This window comes from Carya illinoinensis, chromosome 1 (assembly GCF_018687715.1).
Source record: "Carya illinoinensis cultivar Pawnee chromosome 1, C.illinoinensisPawnee_v1, whole genome shotgun sequence".
NCBI classification, from domain to species: domain Eukaryota; kingdom Viridiplantae; phylum Streptophyta; class Magnoliopsida; order Fagales; family Juglandaceae; genus Carya; species Carya illinoinensis.
The window spans coordinates 11,689,544-11,702,243 of record NC_056752.1 but is presented as its reverse complement, the minus strand read 5'-3'; the positions used below and the strand labels follow the sequence as shown (position 1 = coordinate 11,702,243).

At 34.7% G+C, this 12,700-nt stretch overlaps 1 pseudogene; it reads left to right on the top strand.

Moving 5' to 3' along the window:
- Nucleotides 1–2,557: 2,557 nt before the first annotated feature.
- On the top strand, nt 2,558–3,873 carry LOC122301778 (annotated as a pseudogene).
- The last annotated feature ends 8,827 nt before the right edge of the window (nt 3,874–12,700 follow it).

The window sequence follows — 12,700 nt, the reverse complement described above, 5'->3', positions numbered from 1 at the left end:
TTTAGCAAGTTTATGAGCTACCTCATTCCTATCTCGCCCAGTATGTTGTATATTGCAACTCTCAAATTTTCTCATCAACTCCTTTATCTTAATGATGAGATTTCCTTGTAGGGATATTGAATCCCCAACATCTTTAATTTCATTTATTATAAACAATGAGTCACTTTCCAAGATGAGATCTTGTATACCATAAGCATTAGTTAAGACTACATAATGTGAGTATCATGGATGAAGAAAAAAAGATGCAATTGCATTGACATTGATGTCTGCATGGGGTAAAGAAACAAATAATTTTTTTGGACATGATGTTGTAATCTAGTTAAGACCACTTATTTCAACTTCCTTGAATGTGCACCTTGTAGTGATGTGGGAGGCACAAGGTAAAGGTGAGGCTAAGGTATTGTTTGTGTAACAAAATATTCTCATATATTTTTATATATATATTTTCTTCTCAAGCATCACTTAAATACAAAGCATTTTTTAATTTCAAATCTTCAACCCTTTCATCTAATCATTAGTTAAACACAAAATTCAATATAATTTTTTCAAACTTCCAAACAAAATATAAAACACCAAAATAATAAAAAATTTCAAATTTAAAAACAAAAATAATTTAAAAAATTATATTCAAATTTTTTAACTTTGGAATATTTTTTTTAATTTTCTCTCTCTTATTTTTTAATCAATAAAATATTGTAACTCAAACCATTTTATTACTATTTATAGATATTTTAAGATATTCTAAATGTACACTTAACAAGCCCTAAGGTTATTCAAACACGAGTAATGCTAGTCTAAATTTTGTCATTTTTAATTACAATAATTAAACTGATGCGACACATTTTAAGTTGTTTTATATATAAATTATTTAAATATATAAAAAAAACTATTTAAAATATGGCATATTAGTTAAAATCAGTAAAAATAACAAAATTCTAAATGAACAATATTTTCCTTAAGAAAAAACCCAACAAGCTAGATGCCAACCTCTTGTTTGGCTGAGAGCCACACAACCCCTTAATTTGGAGAATTCATCCTTTGTTTGATGTAATAGAGAAGATCAAAATAAAGAAGAACAAAATTCATGGCATTAAATAAAATATTGTACATTCTAGCAATATTCCTTTATCTTCAAATACAATAAATATCAACTCCAAGCGTAATTTCAAGATGACAAACAACAAAACTAGAGCCTTGAAAGCATTCTCCGTCTAAGTGCAGTTTCTCACGTGAGAAACTAGCGGATTAGGGAGGCCACAATTATCATACTAGAGGAATCACATTCTCTAGTATTTTAAAAAAAAATAAGTATTTATAACGAGTTATTGGCAAAATGGACTCATTTTAATAGAAAATTATCATGATATACGTATTAAATAATTAGTTACAAATAAGCATTTTTCTTGAGTATGCATGAAGAGGTATATCAGACAATTTCATATCTAGTACTAGCAATAAGGTACTGAACCTGTCATGCTCCTATATAAATTATAATGTTCGAAAAAATAAAATCAACTTACAATTCTTTTACAACTCTATATGAAATGAAAACCAGTTATAAAAAATTGAAATTCATGTCTAATGAAGTTGCGCGCACGATTGCATTGATTGAAAATGAGTTATAAAATAGTACGTTATAGGCTTATCATTACACGTGATATTTTTTTTATTTTAGTTTTTCACGCAACCTTAATCCATTCGAAATATCAGTAAATCGTTTTTACTAAATTTCATCCTTTAATCACTTGAACCCAAATAAAGACGAAAACCGGATACCACTCAACATTGACTTGTCCATTTGGAGGAGTACCAACATGATAGCATGCATGGAGCAGGAGTACCATCAATCGAAGAACAATATATATACAAACAAAATAAACATCTGTAGGGAGCTTTTAATATGTATTGTAATGCTTGGATAATCATCTAAGAGAAGGGGAAAAAAAAAACATAAAAGCACAACATTGAAAGTCATGTAATTGAAGTGATCACAAGACCATTTAAAAATGCACATATTCTACTCCAAACGGACTGCTCCAACAATAAGCTGGTCAAGAGAAAAAACAAAAAATATTTTTAGTGCTAAGAGAAAAACCAAACCTATTGGTTTTTTTTTATTTTATTTTTGTGCTTTGTTTTGGAATAAGATCATTTAACATTTTATATAGCGTTATAGATGTGGGAATTCCCATATTTTCACATGCTGGCCACATGGGGAAACACTAAACAGGGGCCCATGCAGCTAAGGTAATAATGGCATCCGCATGCAAGTTGCTAAGGAATCTTGGGTGCAGGTGGCCATGCATAAGCATCTAAAGGAATATTTGGGGTGTTACCACCTAGCGACTACTTGTCATTTACCTGTATTAAGTTACTTTTAAGATGATTCAGATCATGCCTTGTTTTTCTTTACTTTGTCGTGATCCACGCACTGAACATTCACATCTAAGCCAATATGGTGGGACCAAGTGACCCCATGCACGCATGCACAATCCCACTAAAATGCAAAGTAAAAATTTAGTTTCTGAATGGCAAAACTAAAATGAGAAATGAGGCATCAACGTTCTTCTATATAAGTGAGTGTTGTGCTTCTTATGAACACCACACATACATGCAAGAACGTATCTAACATAGAGGTCTGGCTCCTGAACAGTTCCAAATCCCAGTGCATTATGGCCTCAAATTCAGCAATCTCACTAGCTTTCCTGATCTTGTCAATAATCCTAGTACAAATCGTTGGTACTGGTGCTGGTCGGATAGCAATCTACTGGGGTCAGAATGAAAATAAGGGAACCTTAGCCCAGGCTTGTGCTACAGGTAAGTATGCCTTTGTAAACATAGCTTTCCTTCCAACCTTTGGCAATGGTCAAAAACCAACCATCAACCTTGCTGGCCATTGTGATCCAGACAGCAATGGCTGCACCAGATTCAGTTCTGACATAAAATCATGTCAAGCAAAAGGAATTAAGGTGATGCTCTCTCTCGGAGGAGAGATAGGGACCTACAACCTTAGTTCAACTAAGGATGCTAGAAAAGTTGCAGGCTATCTTTGGAATAACTAATTCTTGGGTGGAATTGACTTTGCTATTTTGCATGGAACAACCCAACACTGGAACGAGCTTGCAATTTTTCTCTCTAAATATGGCAAACCAGGAAAGAAAGTGTATCTAACTGCACCTCCTTTGTGTCCTTTTCCTAATATATGGATGAAAGGTGCCCTTCAAACTGGTCTGTTTGACTATGTCTGGGTTCAGTTCTATAACAGTAAAAAATGTGAGTATTCCGGTCCCAGATCATATTGGCAAACTAGTGCATGCATGGAAGCAATGGACTTCTAATATTCCAGAAACTGAGATATTCTTAGGTCTTCCTGCAGCACCTGAGGCGGCAGCATGGAACAACCAGGAAAGAAAGTGTATCTAACTGCACCTCCTTTGTGTCCTTTTCCTAATATATGGATGAAAGGTGCCCTTCAAACTGGTCTGTTTGACTATGTCTGGGTTCAGTTCTATAACAGTAAAAAATGTGAGTATTCCGGTCCCAGATCATATTGGCAAACTAGTGCATGCATGGAAGCAATGGACTTCTAATATTCCAGAAACTGAGATATTCTTAGGTCTTCCCGCAGCACCTGAGGCGGCAGCAAGTGGTTTTATTCCGGCTGCTGTTCTAACCTCTAAAGTGCTTCCAGCCATTAAAACTTCTGCCAAATATTGGGGTGTGATGCTTTGGTCCACATACTTTGATGACCAGACTGGATACAGTTCTTCCATCAGGAGTCATGTTTAGAAATCTTTAATTGATCATGCATGTAATAATTTCATGATTTCTACATCTTTCATATCTAATTCTCCCAAATGCTGAATATGCACCTATGTAGATCATCTATCCTTCTCTTTAATCCAGTTAAAAAAAGAAAATAAATGAATGTAATCCTCTCTAATTATAAACGAGCATATAAATGGCCAGATTTTATGAAAAAAATAGTGAAGGTTTTGTTGTGAGAGAATCCCTGGAAGAGATCAAATCAGAAATATCGGTACATCAACAAGTCATATATTGAACACAAATATTCGAGGAATTTTTTAATGTCAACCAAATATTGAATTAAAAAATCAAATTGATTTAATATTCCAGAATGTCTGGCCTCCATTAACATGGGCCAGACATTCTAGAATAAATCAACATGGGCCAGTGGCTCTTGTTCCTCCACGTCCCTATACCTTCCAGATATTTCATATATAATTAAAATGGGCCAATGGCTCATATTCAGAAACCACTCCCTACAATCTGCGCGCATGGCACTCCTTTGGACAATATAATATAGCACAGTAATTTTGTCTTTCATTTTCATATTCCAACATCAAAAGATGATTATGCAATAATAATTCAGTTTGAAGGACCACCACCAAGGTGATAATCCAGTTGGTATGAGCTGGTATTTTATGAGTTCGAAGTCAGGAGTTCGAATTAGGACATAAGTTGAAACCACTTGTGATAATAAACCTTAATCTTCGTGTTATAAGATAGGCTTTGGACCAACTAGGTACTTTAGGGGTACTGTGATGATAGGCTCACCCTGGAGATAGTAGCTAATGCTCAAATCGGACATTTCGCAATGGAGAGAGGCTCCTATAGTCAAGCCTAGGAATGGTTGCTACGCTGGTCGCCCCCGCCTTCCCCTTTGCATAGAAAAAAAATTGAGTTTGAACAAATTTTGGTTACATGATTACATTTTATTTATAATAAAATAGCTGATGTGGCAGCTTTTAATTAGTTGGAGACCAATTTAAAAGCCTCATTCACACCGCATCTTGTTTTAATATAATTTTAAAAAATGTGCATCATTTTTTGTTCAAAGGAAAGTTCTTTTTCCTCACTCATTGTGTGATATAAGTTATTTGATAAGCAATTCACGTATATTTATAATGGCAAAAGAAGGGGTGGGGTGCCCAAAAAATTCCAATACTATTACCAGAGATGCACCAATAAAAAAATGAAATAAAATAAAGCAGGAAATTAATGAGTGAAATTAATATGCATGTCTTGGTTTTCTTTGCCATAGGTAAAGGAGTACATTGACTCTGATCAGGCCAATTGAACACAGAAGAGACTAATGGTCTTAGTAAATCAGAATCTATCAGATGTCTGATTGTTGGAAGAAACATGTAAAGTACGCAAGACACCAGCTTGCAATTTCTCTCTAAATATGTGATAGTCCAACTTCCCTTTGTACGCTCATGCAAAAGTAGTATTGGGTTTTTTGCGACGTGAACTTGGTTATCACAAAAATGCAAAGCAACTTGTGGATGATCTTGCAAGTCTCGAAGCAAAGACATGATCCATGTAATCTCACACATTGCAGTGGCCATGGATCTATCCTTTGCTTTAGCTGAGGAATAAGAACTGTATGTTGTTTTTAACCGTTAGTGTATATATTAGTGTTAGTGTATATGTGTTATGTTAGTTCCACATTACTTGAATGAGGCCTTTGTATAACCTTTGGTCTCCTATATATAGGTCAGTATTGTATAGCACTAGATATCTGTAGAATTGATTAATACAATTCTAAAATGGTATCAGAGCCATTATTATGATCTTTTAAGTTGTCTTTCTCAGTATTCTTTCACTACCTCTGTCTTTTATGGCTGAGCCATCCAAGTGTTGGTCACTATTGTTAGACAGTTGCAATCGTTGTAAGGACATTACAAAATTTTATAATCATTGTACCTGAAGCTCTATTTTAATCGCATGGCATACTATTGGGAAGGTCACATTGAGACCAACTCAGCGCCATCAAACTCAGTCAAATCAAAGCTTGAACGTGTCTCCACACTCCATTCGAACTTCCTACCACCCCCCTCACACACCCCACAGCCACGCGCCACATGCGAGCATCTACTCGTTGACTTCATCCACATCATCTTGCATGCCATCAGACTGCCATATCATCCCACCATATCAGCTGCTTTCCATGTCAGCCTAATCTCATTTTTGCAATCTATTTTTGCATGAAAAAGTATAATTGCAAGTATAATTATGTACTAATTTATGCACTAATGTGATGTGATAGGTCAAAAAGTAGATTTTATTGAAAATAATATTAATTTAAATTTTAAGTATGAATAAATCAGTGTTGGTATACAGATTAGTGCGCGATTGTGCTTGTATGTAACAAAACTCTTTTTGCATATATAGTCTCGTAATGGCACAAAACAATGAGATTCTTCTTCCTATTAATGTTATACTAGATGGTAGAAACTATTTGGTGTGATCTTAGTCTATTCAAACTTTTCTTAAAAGCCATGAACTTTGGTTTCAATTGCATGGATTATTGGACAAAGCTAGTGCAAAACAGAGATGAACAAGAGAAAAATTTGATTATGTCCAAAAAATAACACGGTAGTTATAGCACAGTTTTAAAGTGTTGATTCCGCAATGAGATAAATTAAAAGAATAGCATAAACAACAAAAAAAATAAAGAAAAATATTAAATGATTAATAGAGAATAAAGATTAATTTTGAATACAAGTTAAAGTGAAATAAAGTGACTAATGAAAAAAAATACTCAAATAAATTTGACGAACAGTAAAATATCATAAATCATTTGCACAAATCTGATATTTTAATTACTCTTAATTAATTGAATAACTCAATTGGGAACTTAATTTTTAAAATTTTCAATCAGAAGGTATATATCAGTTGTAAACCAAATGTAACTCTTTAAAAAATCATTCTCCACTTTTAAAATATATAAATTATTATCATTATTGAGAAAATTGGACGACGATAACATACTTAGAGAGCGATATTGCAACAAAGAATTAAATTAATATAGATAAATAATTGATCCAAACATAATCAAATAACTAATTCATTCAATAGAAAAAGTATGACTGAATTCATAAACAAAATAAATTCTATAATTATTCGAAGAAGAAAACATCAACAATGAATTAAGAATAATAAAACAAAAGAGTTTTAATAATTGAAAATCAAATACATAAATTAAAAATACCATCTAATGTACAAGTTCATCTCTAGCCCTACTTGAAAAATTAGTTTCTCATAAATATAATTGACAACAAAAATCTCAAGAGAAAAATAAAGCAAACAACGGCCATGGAAATTAGTTTTGTCTCTTCGTTCTTCAATCTGTCCTCTTACCACGACGCTATTGGTTCTTCCCCTAATTTCGAGCTAATAATATACTTATATAGAGTATAAAAGAAACCCTAATATCTTCATGATTCTTGTATAAAAAAAAAAAAAAAAGCCTAAAATTTAGGACTCATCTTGATAGTCATGTACATGCTTCAAGAGTTCGAATTTGGAAATCCTAATTAGAGATAAATTTATAATTATTTAAGATAGCTTTCCAACTCACTAAGAATCTCATCAATCCAATATGTGAGTGGAAAGTTACGATTAAAATACTAAAATATGTCTAGGCTGTCTCTTAGCGAATTTCAGACTTGGACTTCTTGCAGTTTCTTTTTGTGATTTTTTTTCTTTTTTTTCTTGATCTAAATTGTTCTCAAATCTCAAGAAAGTCCTCCTTTGAATTTGACTAGGTTTTGACTTGCTCTTTTATAAATTCTGAAATTAAATATAAAAATCTGCTTAAGAGTATCCCAAAATAAATAGAAACTCAATTCAAACATTAATTTTTATTATTTCTATTCACATTTTAGTATTTTAATCTACTAATAGGATATTTAGAGTGTACTTTTGAGCACTCATCACACCCCCCAACTTACTCATTGTTAGTCCCTAACAATTTTTATGCCAAAACAACGAAAGAAATCAAAAGAAATCATATACAAATGTCACCTAGTTATACTTTTTAGATTCACATATCAAAACAATCTTAGAAATCCAATAACCTTATCACAAGCCATCCACCTATAGCAATCCACAAAGTGTGCGTGTTCCAAACTATATCCATCTAACCAAAAGCCCTGACACATGCAACATCAAGAATATCTCAAGCGAAAGGTTCAACACCATAACTCACGGGCATAAAAGTGTTTTGTGCGAGAATTCTCTCTATAGAGTTGACAATGGGTGTGCATACACTCTCATAGGGAATTAAGCAATTATGTACAAGCAACAAGCAAACATTGATTGTTTTCACATGTATCTTCTTAAGCTGCGTTTCGTTCTATGGCGCTTCTCTCTCTAAACCGATCAAACACCTTCCCCCCTTATCTCTTCCAGATGCTTTTTCCTGAGTTTTCCTTACTAGGAGATACTCTCTTCCCATCTGCACTATTTGCTGCTATTATTGATCGTGTACATCCTCTAAAGTTGGCATGAAAAGCAGCTTCCCATCTTTGTAATTTTCAACTTTTAGAAACGAAAATAAATGGACATTGAAGCACTCATCACTCAGACGGAAGTATTATCATGACAGGACCTTCATCTCAAAACAACCCCAGAAGCGGCAAAGTCATCATCTGAAAAAATACTGATTAGAAGGTTAGTTGCTGATAGACCCCTGAATAAATTTGCTATACTCATGCATAAAAGCCTCATGGAAATTTGTTCAAAACTTTTTGATTGAAGACATGGATGTAAACAAATTTATATTCACGTTTAGAACTCCTTAAGACAAACTTAGAGTTCTAAACCAAGGCCCTTGGAACTTTAAGGGTCATCTGATGATTTTAAAACAGTGGTCACCTGGGGCAACCGTAGAAGAAATAAGCTTGAATGAGGCCATTTTTAACATTCAGCTGCACGGACTACCCCTAGACCATTTTAACCTGGAAAATGCAGTGAACATTGGAAAGGTGATAGGAAATTGTTGCCCAGATGACTAACACAAGAGGGGGGTGAATTGAGTTGTATTAAAAAAATAACAATTATAAATCAAATATATAATATAAAATATAAACAAAATATGACATAACAATAAATATAAAGAGTAAGGGTAAGAGAGAAGCAAACTCAGTATGTTAACGAGGTTCGGCCCCACTGCCTACGTCCTCGCCTCAAGCTACCCCTTGAGAATTTCCAAATTCACTATTCAACCTCCTTCAGGTGGAGATAGAAACCTATTACACCTTTGAACAACACCGCTACAAAGGATCCGTGTAGAACACCATTTACACTTGCAATCACCTTACAAGTGGTGATTCAACTATTCCCCGTATAGAATACTTTCTACATGCACAAGGGTTATACACACCATTTTTCTGATACAGAAGCTGATAGTGGGCAGGTTATCAGAAAACACTCTTCAATGAGTGAAATAAGAACAATACAGCGCAAACTATATCTCTCAAAATGAATAAAGATTAAGACTCAATGCTTAGAGAAGAGAGAATGAAAGCTTTGAATGAATGTTGTATGCTCTGGATGTTGTGAATGTGAAGCTCTCAAATGATCTATTTATAGGCATATAAGACTTCATATTCAAATTTAAAAAGATTCACATGTCAAAGACAACATCATTCACTTTTTCAAAAAATTCAAATAAAAGGTTCTTTTTTTTCAATTGTCAAAGACAACATCATTCACTTTTTCAAAAAAATCAAACTTAATTTTTTACTTTTGGCATATGACAAAATGAGCACACTTTCCTTTTCAAAAAATTCAAACCTAATATTTTACTTTTTGTATATGACAAAATGAGTACACTTTACTTTTCAAATTTTTCAAACAAAATCATCTACTTTTTGTATAAGTCTAAAAAAGCATCAATCACTTTTGAAAATATTCAAATAAAACATGCACATGTTAAAGATGACAATCAATCATCTTTAATATTTTCAAAATTCAACCCTTTAATCAAGCCATGCACATGTAAAAAATGACAATCAATCATCTTTCAAAATTTTCAAATTTAATTTTTAAAAATATTCATGCACATGTGGAAAATGTATTTTAATGCTTTATGATAAAATATTAATTTTGAGCATTAATCCTAATTTCGAATTTTGAAGAGATTTACAACATTACTCTATAATTTTAATATGAACTTGTTCCCTTCTTGCTCATACTTGTTTCCTTGATGTGCTTGACTCCATTGTGTAGACAACTTGAGTTTGAGATTTCTTTATTCTTTGAATTCATTTATTATCATCAAAATCCATGTGTAAATATATAATTACACAAAACTTGAAATCTTGGGTTCAACAGAAATCTTATAAAAGTAGAAGTTGACCCAATCTATGGCTTGGCTTTTCGCAAGTTCATCCGTATAAAAGTGGTCATTGATGTAACAAACCCTTTGAAAAAAGGTTTCCCTCTCAAGCGTCTAGAAAACAAAGAAGTTTGGATTGCTTTTAAGTATGAGAAGTTAGCCGATTTCTGCTATACATGCAGTAGACTTAGTCGTTCCCAAATATTTTGTGGTTTTCCCATTTTAACACAATCAAGAATCAAATTCAGGCCAGCTCTAAGAGCTGAATATTATTCTCTGCAAAATCTCCTCTTAATGCAAAATACCGAAGATGAAGCGGGTAATATAGAAGCAGAAGAAACTCTGCCATCTCAAAACTATATGCCAATTGCTGAACTGGCAATCGGAATTTGGAAAAAACAGGAAGAAGTTAGTAGCAAAAATGGGAAAGAGCAAGGAGGATCTTCATCAGAATTAAACCTGCAATCCTATAGTTGCGAGGAAGAAGCCATTCACCTGTTTGAGAATAACCTAGAACTGAGGAATTTTTTTCCTTCATCTTCACTGCATGGGAACCCAAACACGAGCAGAATCCTCTCATTTCCACAATCGCCAAACGCTCTGCATGCTCAGTCCAGCTACAATGATATTTCTTCATTCATTACTCCATCATTCATTACTCCACCAACCGGAGTAATATCTTTTACTGTTATCTCAACTACCCAGTCTGACATCCATGTACTTACCGAAGTAATGTTCCCTTATTGACTTAAGGAGTAATGCCGCAGCCTCTAATAGATTCACAACTACTATACTCTGTCAAACCCCTCCCATCAAAGTCTCTATCCACTAGGAGAAACGCCACATGGAGAGCACAGTGGAAGAAAGTTTATTCGGCTATGCAGAGTCAAAAAGAAGATAAAGTCAAGCACTTTTTTGAATCTACGTCGAAACTGGAAGGACTATCTCCTCGGCCTCAGCCCAGCAACATCGAAACACGTCCACTCTTCATGGACAGTCCTGAAGTAAAATCACAGAATTTCTTCTCCATAACTTCCCATCTTCCGCAATACAGTAGCTATCTCTCTCTTGAGTCACCACAGAAAAGCATGAAGATGAAATCCATATCCTTGCTTCGGAAAGAGAAGGAACCGGTTACAACAGAAGAGAATAATCAAAGTGAAGAGGCAACTCAAGCACAAGAAATCATCCCAGCACCAAACGAAAACCCACCAAGCCAACAACTTTCCACGTTCAGCTCTAATGAGGTTATAATAATTGATTCAGAATCGTCCCATACCCCCCCCCCCACCAAAGGGTCAGCTCAGCCAAATCTTTCCTTTGAAGAGACTGCATTTAACAGAGGGTAAGGAGGCCCCTAAGCGCAAGTCACAACGTTTGATAAATTGGAGAAAATTGAGTCAAAAAAACGAAAAAGGGTGAAAGTCAGTCTAAATTAGAGGAAGCTATTTCAGCACTTACTCTAATGGTAATGCAAAACAATTCGGGTGGAAAAGAAAAAAAAAATCCAAAGGCAAAGGAAAAATGAACCCATACTCTAGACTAGCAATCCAGTCCCAGAAAAAGTTCAAGTCAGCTCTTGAGGCAAGCTTCAACGTGCCTCCAAAAATTTCATGAGGACTTTAGCGTGGAATTGTCGAGGGCTCGCCCGTCCCAAGGCAATTAGAAACTTAAGGACAAATATTAGGATACATAATTCGAACGTCATTTTCTTATCGGAAACCTTAGTGTCAGATGATTGCACTAATTTTGTTGTAAATAGTCTCAGTTTTCATCTTTTTATGCACTTTCCTGCAGTCTGTAAAAAAGGGGGTTTGTTGTTGCTATGGCGTCCGGGAGTTGATCTGGAACCTGTAAATATTAATGTTAATGCTATCTCAGTTCTTGTTTACTCTAATTTTTCAGACCATCCTTAGTTGGTTACTTATGTATATAGCCCGGCTCACTCGAATCAAAAAGAAAAATTTTGGAGTCACCTCGACTCTATACATCAAAACTACCCGGGTCCTTGGGCATGCATGGGAGATTTCAATAATAAGTGACCTCACCTAAAAACCTGTGCAAGGTCATATGCACTTTGAAAGTATCTAGGTGCTCCAAAGGGTCTTTGGACTTGTCATACAGATCCAATTGGGGGACTCTGAATTTCGGTAGTAGAGGCACTATCATCATGTCCATGCTATAGGGCAAGCCGGTGTTAGTGAGCATCTAGTCCACAATGGAGGATGTCCCCACTCTCTTAGGCATCTCCTTGTACTTATGTTGGAGTTTTCTGGAGATGGTGCCTCATTTTCCTCTCATCATCCTCGTCCTCCACCATGGCTACTCTACGTAACTCCCATTTTTAGTTGTGGCTTGGCTCAAGGTCGTTTGCTCTTTTGGACGATGCCAATATTTTGGATGTGTTTCATACGCACAATTGGGTCTCCTAGGACAGCCAGAGGGGCTCCCTCTCCTATGCAAACACAAACTTAGGGGAGGCTTGAGGGTGGTTTAGGAACCCTCCAATGCCTAATGTACCTTGTGATCAGCTTTTATACGAGATGTGGG